This window comes from Centruroides sculpturatus, unplaced genomic scaffold (assembly GCF_000671375.1).
Source record: "Centruroides sculpturatus isolate CEXI.00-Female unplaced genomic scaffold, Cexi_2.0 scaffold218, whole genome shotgun sequence".
Lineage (NCBI taxonomy): Eukaryota > Metazoa > Arthropoda > Arachnida > Scorpiones > Buthidae > Centruroides > Centruroides sculpturatus.
The window spans coordinates 779,344-796,178 of record NW_019384383.1 but is presented as its reverse complement, the minus strand read 5'-3'; the positions used below and the strand labels follow the sequence as shown (position 1 = coordinate 796,178).

The window sequence follows — 16,835 nt, the reverse complement described above, 5'->3', positions numbered from 1 at the left end:
TTGCACCCTAGGTGTTAGATAACAATTACTATGGCTGTCGAAATACTGAATACAAATGGGGTTTGCTTGCAAAAACACCGCGAGCGAAGTCGCGGGTAACAGCTAGTTATATGTATAAAATAAAATAAAATTTTCCTATTTCCTTGAAACGAAATTAAAAATAATTATAATAAGGCAAATCACGAAAAGGAGTGTTGGGTGACACTGCCAGTTACCAATTTACAATTCATTTATAAAACTTGTTCGTTGCACTAAAATAAGTTATTTTATAATTGTCTGTTTAATTGGGCTGCAATTTGAAAAAATTAAAATTAAATTCCAACTGTAATCGATCTATTTCTGTCTGTCTGTCTCTCTCTCTCTTGCCTGACTCATGAAAATAGTGTTAAGACCCAATTAACTATATACGAACTTCCGAGGCAAATTGAAAATCACTTAATATAATTCAAATACTTTCTTTCATTAGAAGTTCGATAGATGACCAATACGATTCGTTTATTAACAAAATAGTATGCAAACCACAACTGATTTCAGGTGGAAAGCATATATTGTAAACTAAATACAATTAAAAACTGCAGGTCGACATTATGACGATGTCACAATATACAATTCTAATTTAAATAAGTATTTTTAAACATATCACGCAAGTACTCAAACAAATTAAATCAATACACTTTGAAGACGTCACTAGGCTTTCTTTTATCAAGCCATACATTAATATTTATTCATAATACAGTATATAACTTTGACTTAATGAAATGAAATATTTTATATCAAGAAGAATAATGTTTGCATATATCAATTCACTGCATTTAATCACAAATGTACGGAAATGATTTTCTCTTAAATAAAACATTCTTGCAAATTCAAAATATTGTTTCAAAAATATTCGTATTAATTATCATCATAATTTATATTTAATAAATGAAAAATATTATATTCACAAAAAGAAAGCAGATCATATATATAAAATTCTAAAGAAAAACTGGTTTCCTAATTTTTAAGGAAATGCGAAACAAGTTGTAAATACATCAAAAAAATATATTAAATACTTCTAAAAATAAACCATTTTTAGAACGATTTAACAAGTAAATAAAGTATTCGTTCTACTCAGACTTCGAGAAATCTACGACAAAGAGTTACTAACACTCAAAAAATAAACATTTATTTTACGTTTTTTTTAGAATTTAAAATGCATTTCGCCTTCTTCTGGCCTCATCAGTGGATGCAAATATCAGTCAGTAAGCGCTCTTTTATAAACGACTACACTATCCCAGCATGCATCGACAAGAATGCAAGTATTCAAATTTATAACATTTGCATAACTCTATATACAATAATGTTCTTTTAATTTATCATTTTACCATATTTTCTTATTTATTTAAAATTTTTACATTATTATTTTTTTAATTTAACATTTAAATTTATTGCAGTGTTTGTACCAAGCACATTACTTGCGTTTCAGTCGTATGGCTGTTTCATGTTCTTCGAGCCGTTTTTTTCTTTCAATTTTTCCTGTTTCGCGTACGTAGAATTTTGGTTGCGGACACGTACAGTACATGATATTCTGTAAACTACGCCTACAGTCTCTAGTTGATTCCTTTGTACTTTTTGGCCTTCTTTCTTAATAAAATTTATTATCAAATTATCTATTTTTTTATTTTGCTACAAGTAGAAAAATTATTAAATTGTATTTTATATTTTTCGTATAAGTGGTTTGTATATAAGAAGTGAATATACAGTATTTAGTATTAATATTTTTCATTTTTAACGTTGTATCTATTATTTATATAAAAATCAAACTACTTATGTCAGTCTTTGAGTAGTCATTCAGTACATACTTTTTAAAAAGTTTTTCTTCTATTTCAATGTCTTCTTTTAATATTGTTTTATTCCACATTTTTCTTAATTCCATCGGGAAGGTGTTTTCTTTTATTTCTATTAGACAATATGATTTATAGTTAATTGTTTTTTTAGTGTTACAAGTTTTTCATATTTTCCTTCATTTCCTTCTATAGTAATATCCAGGTAATTTAGTTCTCGTTTATTTTCCTCTTGGTATGTAAATTTTAGGTTGTTATTTAACTTATTTGCATATTTTTCAACTTCTTTTGCTGTGATTATTTATGAATCATATATCATTATGATGTCATCAACATATCTCTTATAATAACATATAGCCTACCTGTGATATTCGTTCATCTATGCTAATCATGCAAATATCTTCCAGTTTTGGTCCGATCACAGAGCCCATTGAAAATTCGTTTTTTTTTTGTTTTTTGTCTATGAAATGCTGTAGAAAGTTTAAAATAGTTATTTTTAGAAACGAGTTCAATTAAATTTACTATATAATTAGGCATGTTATACGTACTTAGATGTTCTTTAACTAATTTCAAAGTAATCGATTAATACATTGATATAAAATCTAAACTCATCATTCGGAACGATTGTTTAATTTGTCCTTTCAATATTCCATTAATTAATTGATCTGAATTCTTTATGCCATATTTAGATTTCAAGCAAGAATTCAATCATGCCAACAATTACTATCAGCGTGAGAAATAAATAAATAAATACAAATAAAAAAAACGTGGTCGAATACTATAGGATAAAAGAATCAGGAGTTACGGCAGTGGCTTTCAGCTAAGTAAAAAACTTATAATCGAAAATCAATGCTCTCTATTTTCGGAAGTAAATTTTTCTGGCCCCAAACACTTGATGTAATTCCGATAATCTTGTTGGAGGGAAAATTCATTTGTCGTGTAGTGTGAAAACTTCCAAATTTTCTGTAAAACGGTTGCGAAATATAAGCAATAGAAAAGTGCCAAAATTGCCAAAAAAGAAGTATTTTCCTTTTCTTACATACCTGGCATTTCAGGTATGTAAGAAAAGACGCTGGTAGAGAAAGAACTACAAAAATAATTTCAACTCCGTTTTTCTCGTTATGACTGAAATTCTGGCCGAACTTCCGGGTCGATAGACGAAAGTTCACGCGGATTTTCCATACAGCTAGATTAGTTTTGCTGTCTAATTTTATTTTTAATTATTTAATGGATTTTATTCAAAATGTCATTATCAATTAGAAAAGTCAAATTTATGGCAAAGAAAAGTTTTATAACGATTTTTCTACAAGACGTATCGAAAAAGTCGTTCGACGTCAAGTTCGGTTGCCGAGCGCCGATCGAATCGTACGTCATGGCTTTATGTCTTGATGTAATAATGCAACTATAGAAGAAAAACAATTGAAATCGAAACAAAAACATCACAATTTAGTTCTTTATACAAAAAAACTGTTAACATTTTTTTGTATAAAGATAAGCTTGGCGCTTGGAAGCCACAAGATTTTTACCTGTAAGAATAAGAGTTTTACAACATTTACTAATTTATGAATGTATTTAATAATAAAATATCGACATACAAAATTTAATGATTTGATCACGTCATTTTTCTTTTCTTAATAGAAAAACTATTGGCTAAATTGGGAATTTTTCAGTTTTCATACATTATTTATAAGGCGAGGAAATATATTGGCAAACATCCCATTCTGCACTCAGTCGTTATCTTTCGTGGTAGATAATAAAACAATAAATACTGAAAATCGGAAACAATTCTACGCAGTTTATTATCAACTCGATTTGGTAAGTAATACATAATTTTACATTTTATTACTTTAATCTATTGAAGGACTAAGCTGTTCATGTATTATTTCGTCATACTGAAATCGAATTATTCTCTATTTAAAACATGATTTATATATGTTATAAATATTTTTGGAAACAAATTTTGGAACAGTTGCTCTACAATTAAATCGAAATACTATCACATTCGTCACATATCCTTCTATTGAATGTGCTCGAATCCTGTTTAAAATTTGTCCTATATGTGAAAATAAGTACTGAAAGTGTTTTCACTTAAAACACAATAACAACATTTTTTCTGTAACGATTTAAGAATAGTTAAAGATTTCTAAATGTTTCAGAACACTAATTAATTTCAAAATATAATATTACTTTCAAAAGTATTACGTTTTGCATTTTTTCATTTTTAATTAAACAATTTCGACTGCAAATAAAAATAACAACTAACTTTGTTCTTTAATGTACAGAATTTAACGAAATAATAAATTTGCTATTTCGTTGTGAACAGTGCCAACGTTAAAATATAACGTAAATTAAAACATGTTCTACAATGTTATGTTGTTTATTATGGAAGTGTAAAAATGGTGCATCTTGTAATTTGCAGATAGAAATAAATAAATGATGCTTGAATAGAATGTAAGACAGATCGAATCCGATCTATCTGTAATGCAATAATCGTGTTAAAGAGTAAATTTTGTACGTACCACCATAAGTGGTACGTGTTGTTTTGTTTAAACTATTTCTAATACATTATATGAATCAATGTACAATGGAAAGATGAATAATATCGTTTGTTATAGTAAAATATTTTTACAACCACAACTGATAACTGCACCTTGAACGAATGTATTGTTAATTAAAATCACTGTTTAGATCTCACCCGAAAAATCATGTTTTCTGTGTTAAAATTTTTTTTCTATTAAAAATCGAAAGTTTTGAATTTATAAATTGATTCTACAGTAAAATTACGGCATTTGAAAATTACTTGTTATTAACTAACTTACGAAATAATGAAAATTGATGAAAATTTTTAAAAAATAATCTAAAATAGTAGAGTAGAAGCCGAGTTCTATACGGTAATCCTTAACCTTCTCTCCCTCTCCACAAAGGGGACTTCGTAGCGTGCATTCTCATGGCGTACCCTAACTGCGTATCAAGTTTTCATTCCTAACCGTTCGGGCTCTGAAAAGACATTTTAAATGAAATTTTGATGATTATTCAGTAAAAATTTATTAATAATTAATATTTACTATAAATTTTATTTCTCACTAATAGTAAGACTTTACATTAGTATAGTATACTCTACTATCATAAATTTAAGAATATTTCAATTTTGGAAAGTAAAGACTTTTCCTAACACTTTCAAAAGTGTATTTATGGCAACTTACTTATATAAATCAATTAAATATTGTAATACCTAATGTTTTGAAATACATGTTGTATAATTTTTTAATTTAGGTAGTTATTTATTCATAGAATTTCATGCAAAATGAATTAATACCATTACACTGCTTCAATTATTTTTAGCATTACGACGTTATTCAAGAATGAAAAATTACAACAGAACGATTCCAGTCGAACCTCTCTTTTTCGAAACAATTTTCACTGCTGAGGTCGTAAAAAATTTCTTTCGCACTTACTGGCATTATTCCATTTACATATCCATGTTTTATGTATTGGCCACCGTGATCCTTCAGCATCACATGAAAGATCGCCCTCCTTATAATTTCAACCGTGCATTCACCATATGGAATGGAGTTTTGGCTCTCTACAGTATCTGCAGCTCCATAAGATTAATTCCAATTTTGTTCGAACAATATAAACATTTTACTTTTTACGAAATAGTCTGTAACAAGAGTATTGTTGAAAATACACCGCCGATTCTGTTTTGGGGAACGGTGTTTATGTTTTCGAAAGTTTGGGAATTGGGAGATACAATTATGATAATACTTCATAAAGGAAATTTGTTGTTTCTTCATTACTATCATCATATTACTGTGTTGATAATGTCATGGTATGCTTCTTATAAGGAATCGAGCTATCTAGTGATGATAATCTATGTAAATACTTTTGTACATTCTTTGATGTATACCTATTTTAGTTTAAAATGCATAGGGATTAAGATTTCTTCAACAATAGCCATGTGTATTACCGGGATTCAAATTACTCAAATGTTGTTCGCGTTTCTGCTTTCGTGTTGGATTTATTGGTTGCTGCTAAATGAACATCAATGCGACACTCCTTTCGAGATTTTAAAATTCTGCTTCGTTGTAACTATGTCATACGTGTATTTGTTTACTCAATTGTTTTATAAATCGTATGTTCGCGGATCAAAGATATATGAAAAAAGAGATTAAAGAAAATGTTTTATGCTACAAAGTTTACTTACTGAAAAAAATTATTAATACGATATGCTAATAAATAATAATAATACTTGTATCGTATTTCTTGTAATATCATATATATTAAAAATCTACTACACGAACATTTTAATCGTTTTAAACGAATATTTTGTGATTTTTAATGTTTAATTTTTATGTCTTATTGTTATCTTATCAATTTTTTAAAATGTTTTTTACTAGCCTTTATTATACTTGTACTTTTTTAATATTATATTTATGTATCTTAGTTATATGGTTAAATGAGGTGGAAATATTTACGTCATATACTTACATTCACAATTGTAAAAATTATATAAATAAATAAAGTTTTTGTGCTCTGTTCTTTAAACAAAACGAACTTTTAATTGAGATAATTAAATTTTAATTTTTATACTTCGTTTTCTACATGAAACATTCATTGGTAACATTGCAGGAGCGAATTGAAATTACTGTATATTATAGAATTTTCTATCTAATAATTTCAATTCGTTTGGTATATTATTTTACAAAAGTTTTATTTGTAAAAGTTTTAGCCCATGCAGTTTGAACACTTATCTATAATAACATTAATTACGCGATCGAAATAATATTATGAGAACGGGTTTTTGTTCTGTGTTGATGCCACTCTCTCTCACTCTCAGGGTGGTAAAAATAATCATAGAGAAGAAAATCGGTAAAATTTTTCTCTCTTAGGTTATTGACACTACTTAGTTGAAACTTGAAGAATTCGTGAAAATTCACACGTGAAAAACACGTGAAAATTCAATGTATCTTCCGAGTTGTTGAAGATGTAATTTTTATTAAACAACTGTAAATATGCTTAAACCAGGACGTCTGACAGAGTTTGAAATAAACAGTTACTTGATAGACTCGGATAATAGTAAAATAAAAGATCAAAGGCAGGCTCGTAATATAGAAGAAGAGAAAGATGGCGATATTAGCGATGTGAAAAGTAAACATATTGATTACGATACTGATGAATCAGAGTATTCTGGCGAAAGTGTAGTTTATGATAATTAGGATAATCGTTCACCCAATTACCTTTATGAGAAGAACCAATTTACTTATATGGAAATCCATATTACATCATTATTGAACTATTATGTTACCAAGGAGACCCCTCTGTCAAAATTTTCTGTGTTTCAAAAATCACTTGTGCTGTTTTCAGAGAATGAAATTGATGCAGGAAAAAAGAAAAAAATGCCACGTTACTATCTGAATATGAAAGTGACCCATTGCACAGATTACTTACGAAAAGCTTAAAATTTCCTTTTTGATAATCTGAAACCGTGTTGTGACTCTTCTTTGATTCTTAAATACAGTCGACCCCCCTATAACACTGTTGATAATTCCGATTTACGTTTGCCGGGCTGTGAACGGCTCACTTATATGTAAAATCTAAGTGACTCGTAAAACATGGAATTCATATAAAACGGTATAATCAACAGTATTATAGGGGGTCCACTGTAAATTAAAATGATGTAATTAAGATTTTTCTTGTCAGGCCAATGTTTCCAATAATTCAAAAGCACTGTAACACTGCTGTTCTCATCAACAAATGCTTCTGAATAGGTTGAGTATTATTTATCATAATTTCTGTCAGAATCTATTTTTCTGTTATTTTAGTTAATTAATGATGACAGTAAAGACTCCATCGCACTTACTACCTGTAAGCAAGGAAATGTAAAATTTCACAGCACTTTAAATTGCAAACAAATAAAAATAAAATATTATCTTACTCTTATAAGGAATGATTTTCGAATGTGGAAAATGTCGCCAACTGAAATTCCAATCGGAGTTTTTCCAAATCTCTTCATAAAATTCAGCAACTGTAAAAACAGCAACTAATGTGTAAATGTAGTTACTATACACTGTATGTAGATATATATAACATAGAATATACATAATATATATTTAATTATACAATAGAAATAAAGCCAAAAATGAAGCAAACGTTTTGCACACAGAAACTACATTAACTTATCAGTTTTAATAAAATAAGATGCTTTTACAGCTACACACTCCTCTCAATGTTCATACATTTCATTTATTTGGCAAAACAGTCATGAAAGCCATTTTTGTAATTTTCTACAGGCTTTATAGCTGCGACTTTCACTTCACCACTCATTTTTTCTCTGATTTTTCGGCATTTTTCCATTTTATGAAAGTTGGCGGTAAGAAGGAGAGATTAATAAAGTTGAAAAAATACTGTGTATGTCCTTGATCAAATAATTTTTGACAATGCTTATGCTTGAGCATCTTTTTTCCGTAATTAAATACTTATAAATGGAAGAATGTAATTAAATGTGTGCGAAGATATCAGGTCATTACAACTTTATCTCGAATATACAAGGTGGCCATAATTTAAATTTCTGTATTAACTGCAGTCTGGAGCTGCAACCGATGCTTATTGGTTACAGTTACAGAGAGCTGTTAATACGCGTAATTTAATTATGAACACTCTGTATGTAATAATATATTCATACAATAATTTATATATATAACTTATTATTCATTATTAGTGTATAGTGTATATGTTACTGTGAAAGACCAATATTTGTGAATGTCGACACAGACAAGTGTGTGAATGTTGACATTCACCATATTCAACTGTGTGAATGTTGTCCCATTTCGGTCCCATTCCAAACCCAATATGTTACTGTGAATGACCAAACCCATTTCGGTCATTCACAGTAACATATACATTATATGCTATTTCAGGCAAAGTAATGCTATAAACATTTACAAATTCAAATTATATTTCTTTAGAAGTAGATTTTGGGGTTGCAAGTTGATCATTTTCTCATTTGAAGCTTGAACATTCTCAAGTTCGCACAGTTATTGTTTTCAGACACTCACATAAACACTATCAAATTACGTTGCTAAACTTCTTGCGCAAACATTACAATTCTGAATAAAGAGGGAAAAATTAAAAATTATTTCCTCTTTGTAGGATCTAAAAGGGCCTTTTCTAAATAGTTCATTATAAGTTCGGCTGAGTCCAGAATGGAGCTGCAGAGTAGTAAGCCTACGTCCAAAAACATCTCAGTTTTTCGAACCGTCCACATTTGATGTCAGGTCTCCCAAACTGCCTTCTTCGAAGCATTTTTGACAAATATAATGCACACCATTGGCCGAATGGATAAAACCGCTGACCCCCGGTAGTTGGTCGTGGATTAGCGCCTCGCAAACAAATGGCCACGTGAAGTTTCCCTGGATTTTTCACATTGGTAACAAACTAAATAGAGACCCGTTAAATTAATATGCCTCAATGTCCTTGGTTTATTTAATATAAATTTTTTGTCTAGTAGTACGTATTTTCTATTATCAGGACTTATTAGACTGGCTTTACAGGTACTGCAACAAATTTTCACAGAACAGAAATTTTTTATTTAATATACCTGGACACATACATAATATTGCGTTTCAGACTCGAGGCAGGGGCGTGTCTGAGGTATAAAAAGAACAATCGAAAGAAGTGGAGACGAGGAGTAAGTCAAAATGAACAGGAAGAGATGTAAGTTGTGAAAATAGTCTATAAATGTAAAAAATAGACATAATGTAAAACTTTAATATAATAATTTGTTTTAATACAGATTTAAGTTTACAGTATTATTGTTATTAATGTTTAAAATTGAATGTCTGGTGGAATTGAGAACAAAGGGAGAAGTTTGGAAATTGTAAGAATTTTTATTAATGTCGGGAAATGTAAAATGTTGTATTTTTTAAATTATTTTATTGTTTTTAATTTATATAAAATGTACAACACAAATACCTGCTGAGGAGGGACGAACGAGTCCGAAACGCAATATTATGTATGTGTCCAGGTATATTAAATAAAACAAATTTCTGATCTGTGAAAATTTGTTGCAGTATGTGTAAAGCCAGTCTAATAAGTCCTGATAATAGAAAATACGTACTAGTAGAAGAAAAATTTATATTATAAATAGAGACCCGTTTACCAGAGAAAGTCATTTCTGGATGCATACCCCTGAACAGATTGCTCTCGTGTCGGATTAAACTAATTAAACAAATATACTTTACTTGTAGAAAATGTTACACTTGCCTTTAATTTCTCTGTTACTTCTAGATTTGAAGAAGAAAATGTCTCTACTTCATAAAATTTGCTGTAAATCTGATCAAATGAAACATTAAAATTCATATTTCTAAAATGGAAAAATTTTAGACAGGAATACTTACTTTGTCTGCGAAACGAGAAAGTGAATAACCAATAGCGATAAATCCAACAGAATGAATAACAGATATCAAGATGAATCCTATCTTCAGTAAAATTTCCATTTCTTTTAATAACACGTGAAAAACAAAAATAGAAAAACAGGCAATATATAGCGGAAATCCGTAAACAAGCGGAAAAATAAGTTCAAAGTTACTGTTTATGCTTTCAATAAACATTAATAATTCAGTATGTTTAAATATAATGCAATTTAATCTACGTCTTAAAAATGGCGAATTGTTTGTAAGTTGAATGAACTCAATAAACAAATAATGAAATCTGTTGTAAAGAATCCAAACTATAGCAAAATTCTGTAATGTAAAAGCTATTATTTTTAAGAAAGTAATGTAGAATGCAAGAGTAATATTGACAGTACAAAACGCAGCTTCGAATTGTGATCCCGTACGTTGCAAGATGAACGGATAAATACAAAGCTCAAAGAAAATTTTAATAAATAATAAACAACAAAATGCAAATGTCAAGGCAAAGTAAGAAACTATTTCAATTTCCTGGAATCGATTCCATTCTTCTTTATACGAACTTGAACTCAGATCAATAAGAAGCCTTCTGTTGGCTAACAGAATACGTAACAAACAACAAAGAACTGTGTACATTGCACTCATAAACGTAGCCATAAAGGAAGCTTTATCAAAAAATTCGCTCCAGTAGCCACATAAAACTTCACTATTAAATACGTGCACGACGGTTACAAATACAATTATATTGTAATAAATTTCAAGTATAGAAATGAAATAAGTGTGAACCATTTTCTTCAATTTTGAATTTTTTCTATACTTCTGGCAATCACTTTCCTTAAGTATAGTTAAATTGAATAACTTTGCGACAGAAATAATTGGGCCCAACAAACACGATGGACACGAATTTTGCAGTGAAAGGTTCATTTTTTTCGATCGTATAAATCTGTAATACGTCACACTCTACTTTTAAACCCTTAAAACTATATCTAGAAATAACAATTGGCTTCCTGTCTATAAAATCACACGCAGAATGAAAAATTTCTTCCTTTTAAATTCAAATAAATAATTGTTCGATTAATGTAAAATTGTAAGATATAGTAAAGAATGTCTAGTAAACTATTATATAACTATTATAATAAGTTAAGTATATCGAAGAAAACGCTATGAGATTATACTGGAAAATAATCTTAATTTTCTAATTTTAAATAATGCCAGAATCAAAACTAATAATTCTGCACCTGCAGGGATCTTTCAGTATACGAACAATTGAGGATGTTTAGTCGGAATAAACGTAAGCCACAAAATTTAATCGCTAGATATAGGCATACTTATTTTGAATTTTACGACGTTTCCTCATACAGCTAAATCTGAGTTATATAAGAATATACGTAAAAATATACGTTACGTCGAGCTATTATTTATAACTGGAAAAGTCATAAAATTTGACATCTGGGATGATGAATGAGAACTTCGCGTTGAAACCAATGTCAGCGCGTGTTATACAATACATCAGAACATTCTGCATTGCATATTCTTGTTTACTTCAAATGTGCATTGGAAATAAAGGTTATTTAATTTACATATTTATGCACAAACATTAAACTAAACTCATTTCAAATTTTATGAGACAGAATTCTTCGAATTTACATAATAAATATAAATTATTTTCATTGCATAACATATTATATGGCATAATCAATACAGCATTATAATTTCTGACATATCTCAAAAAGATCACGATGGTGTAGTAAAAATACAGTATATAAAGCCTGAAACATATATATTTATAATTATAAATTACGTATATGTAATATAATTAATATAAATGGAATAGAAAAATACACATGCTTGAGGCGTACAGAATCGATATCAATACAGGCCAATGCTGTGATAACACAACATAACACTAATGTTAATGGAACCATTGTTATTGATGTGATTAAGTATGCTTCCAGAAAAATATTCCTATATCATTAACTGAAGAAACTTGTGTTATTTGTCTTTATCTGATTTCAACAGCTGTGATTTAGGAAGGACATAGTAGAGACTCTGTTAAAGTTAATTTAAATATTCCGACTAGAGAACCAATTAGAATACATATTACAGTCACACTGCAATTGACGAGTCAGAATAAATAATTTTTATATCAACTGTATCCGTTATTGTTGAGAATGTTAAATTACTAAATATTTGATAAATCGAAAATAATAGAAAACTCAAAACCAAGCATTCATGATATAAAGTAAAAGTCTGAAAATGTAGATTAATTTTAGTTATAATTAACCGTACAAAAGACGGTAGAAACTTGTTAATCCGACATCGACAGGAATCAGAATGGAGCCGGAATACTTCATGTTTTGTATTTCTGTAATATTAGATGTGTTGTATGGAATTCGAACATTGTAGGCATTGATCGACATTTTGAGTCAGCACAAGATGCTGTATAATTCGTATTTGCTTACGTAAGCTATTTAATCCGTTTGAGGGTGATCTATATACTGGTTAAAATTGAATACACGTGAAAAATTAACGAACACGTTATTATACAAAAGAACGTCCACAATGATTTTAAATGCGTATTTTTATCGCCTAGACACGCGCTGGTTGGTGGGTTGGATTGGTAGAATAAAGAACTAACATATAGGCGATATTCTATGAGGTACGGCTTTCGATGGAAAACTAGTTCTTATTTAGGTGTTAGAAACGTGAAGGAAACTCTGAAACTGTACGAGGCTATTTAAAGATATTTTTCGTTTCCGACTCTTTTCGTTTTGTGTGAATTAAAAAGACCTTTCATTATTAATCATTGTGGAGTTGACCAGGACCACTATGGGGACGGCCGAGTTTTGAACGATGAGCTCAACATATCTTAATAAAAATGATTGTCAGGATTTGATCTAGGATTCCCCATTCGGTAGACTGACGCCATAATTGAGTCGGTATGTAAAGACTGTACGGTTTCATTTTGAAATTTAAAATCGCAGCACTTCTGTGAAATATGCTTGATAAATTTTAAATGAAGTAACATTGTAATTTTTGTTTTAAATTATTTTCTTCACGGTGAAAAACTGGTGAAGTTCCTTTCCAAACTCTGTCTCGTGGAGTTGGGTTCCGTGTGTATCATGATCCGATAGTTGATTCAGGTTCGATAGAAAGTACACCTCCATAATCAATTCAGAGGATATTTACAGTTTATTTACAAAGCAAAATACGTAGAATGTAGAAGTTCGACAACATAATAGGCCCTATATACAGGACAACAAAGTGTGGTGTCTCACGTATTGGATTGGCTTCCAGGAACTATTAAACTCTGGAGAGGCCTCAGTCAGCTTATGGAGTTGGCTCAACTGGTACGGTCAGTCCCGTCTTCTCACTAACCCGTCCCTGAGATGTTTACCAGAGAAGGAAACACTCTCTCTACGCTCAGTGGACTTCCCAACAGCCTGTGACTACCGTGTACCAGCTCTCGCCCTTCTCTCCTCTCTCTTCCGTTCGCCCCGCAATTTAAGGGTGTTTGGGCGGGGACTTCCGACAAATCAAATCCTTTTCTTGCCCGAACAGCTTACACTGAGGTCCGCCGTCATCCGACGAGAGTAAGCTTACAGTAACGTCCGTCACTTCTTTACGTTTTTTAGTAGTTTACCATATGGCAAATGGTCTATCGTCTGACCACAGATGGATCCAATTGACAAAGTCGGCGCTTCTTTTATTTCCTCCCTGCTAAAAGGCCAATACTTTACACCTACCTTAAGCTTTTCTTTTAATTCCAATGTCAAAGGAGAAAATGAAAAATACTTTATAAAAATTGCTGAATATTTAATAATAAAAACGGAACATGACATTTTGGTAAGTTTAAAATTCAAAAATTAATGTTATTGTATCGTAGAAAATTTCCAGTTCATTATAGAAAAAATTTAAAATAATTTTTTTGAATTTCGAATAATTTTTATAACAAAGATGATTGCGTTATTTTAGTACCTTTAAACCGAACATTTCTGCAACAGACATTATCTGGCTGATCAAACAGTAGTTGACTTTTAATCCGTAATCAGATAAGGCATTTCGTTAGAACATTTCCTTCAAGAAATTTTTGAAGTCAATCTGTGATTTTCAGATAATAGTGCTCGATATAGCGTAATGAATAATTAAAAGGACAATATTAATTAATGTTGAACACTTTCAAGATGTAAGAAAATTTGTCGTTCAGTAAACAAGGATATTCAGTTCGAATGTTGTATATTTCAAATGTCCAAACATTCGTATTTTGTTTACAGATAAGAATTTACGTGAAAAATAAGTGAAATATTTTGTTCGTTTTAATAACACCTGTATATAATTAACAAGTTGAATACGACGTTTTTATTAAAGCTAAAACATTTTAAATTATACATAATTTAAAATTACATATGTGATACAAGAGTAAAGAAAATCACGTATGATGTTGCAGCACAGAATTTCGAACAATTGAAGACGAATCAATGTAAAAAAAGTAAATAGTAATATTACGAGCATGTTATTATAATAATAAAAACACTACAAATAAATAATTCGATAATTCACTATTTAATATAATTATTTATTTTTAACATTTTAAATCATTGAAAATAAGGATTACGTTTAAAACAATTTTCGAACTTATCAGCTGATTTTCGAAATTAATTTATTTTTAATGATTGGAATATTCGATCAATTTTAATATTCATTACAAGCAAAGTTCAAAATCCGCTGACAAACAGAACGACGATCGATTTGGATTTCATTTAAAAATATCTCCTGTAAACAATTACACAATAAACTAATTGTTTCGAAAGTTTGTTGCTTGTATATTTGATAATAAGTTTGATGAATTTACTTTATTCCTTTTTTCTTAATAATAAAGAAATTATTTCGACAAAAAATTTGACTTTTGTAGAATCGTAAACTATACAATCATCTTTAATTTTTCATATGTATTTATTTATTATTAACATTCAAATATTACGTAATAAGACACAAGGCGAGGACCAAAATGGATACAGATTGGGAAAGTAAAGAACAGCGAGAATGTAAGAAAATGCGTTGTAAAATTAAAAATATGGGTTTTTTAATTTAGATATACATATTTTCTGTGAATTGTAAATAAAATTTTATATAATTGTATATATTCATTTAAATAATAAGCAATTTTTCAGCAATTTAATCATGTTTCAAAAACATTATTTGATGATATTTATTTCTTTCAGTTCTTGATAAACAGAAATGTTTACATCATTTTGTTTCCTCTTTTATTTATTTAATGGTATTATCTAATGAACTTTGTTACTGTTTGGAAATATATTTAAATCGTGGATGCAAATGTAAAACAGTACTATATTAACAAACTTTGTGAGAAGGTGGGTCATTTATTGTTTCCTGTCATTATTTTAAAAGTGAATTTAAATTTTTATGAATTAAATTAATTATTTTTCAGCTGATTTTTTTAACTGAAAATGAAAACATCGACAATTATTAAATTGGCCTTACTTTTCATATTACTTGGTAGGTATTTAATTTCTCGTATGTCCTTAATTGTGATTATTATTTTTTAATTGTTCTATTGTAAATAATTATTAAGGGTACAATTTTGTATCCAGTTAAATGTATTTAAATAGCTTCGTGAAATAAATATGTATTTTTTTTATTTTTATAGACACGAAATCCACAAATGCCAAAATCAAAGGAGCATATCCTCTAAAAGTAAACTGCACCACTTATAAATGTTCGAAACTTGGAGTTAACGATTATTGTATCGACGTTTGCAAACTTCATTTTGCAGGTTACGGATATTGCTTTTCATTTGCGTGTTACTGCGAAGGATTGAATCCGAAGTATGCACATTTTTATTTAAGATTTCAGCAAAGAGAATATGGTATTGAATAAACATGCATATATAGTGTTAATGAACAATGGTTATTAAAAATAAACCTGTATATATAATTAAAAAAAGTAATTGTTTATATCGATAAACAATACGCAATATGTACTAGAATATAAAATGAAATATTTAAAACATTATTACTTCTCAAATGTCTGTTTTAAAATACTGAGTAAATATATATTAATTTCGAATCCAGACATTCAGTACATATAATAGATATAAACACGTAAATGAACACTTTAGTTTTCTATTGTGTTCTGTTTGTGTTGCACTTAATACATTCGCAACAATATAAATTTGTAATTATGGGCTAAGTGTATTTCGGTAATTTAGAGTTATTCGAAGCATCTTACGCTGTAAGTTTACGTAATATTATTTTATACAGTTTTGAAAATAGTAAGACACGTGTTTTACATAAAAATTTGAACATTTACAGTGAAAAATATTTCAATAAATATATCAACAACACTACAATAGTGTTGTTGATATTTTGATCTCAGTCTATTCTTTAACCGCTTAGTCAAGATTTCTTCTCATTCCTAATCGGTAACTTCACCATTATATTATGTCCTATTAATAAACAAAGTTCAAGTAAACATAGAAATGTAAAAATTTATACCTTAAACACAAAAATATTTGCTATTTGCTATAACCGTTTATATAATATAAAATGTTCATAAAATTATAATATTCTTCCCTAGCTGAGAT

General features: G+C 29.1%; 1 long non-coding RNA gene across 1 annotated transcript; it reads left to right on the top strand.

Moving 5' to 3' along the window:
• Positions 1-15,480: 15,480 nt before the first annotated feature.
• Positions 15,481-16,207, top strand: LOC111617954. The gene is made up of 3 exons (XR_002755504.1): positions 15,481-15,603; positions 15,681-15,748; positions 15,900-16,207. It is a non-coding gene; the product is annotated as an uncharacterized LOC111617954 (long non-coding RNA).
• The last annotated feature ends 628 nt before the right edge of the window (positions 16,208-16,835 follow it).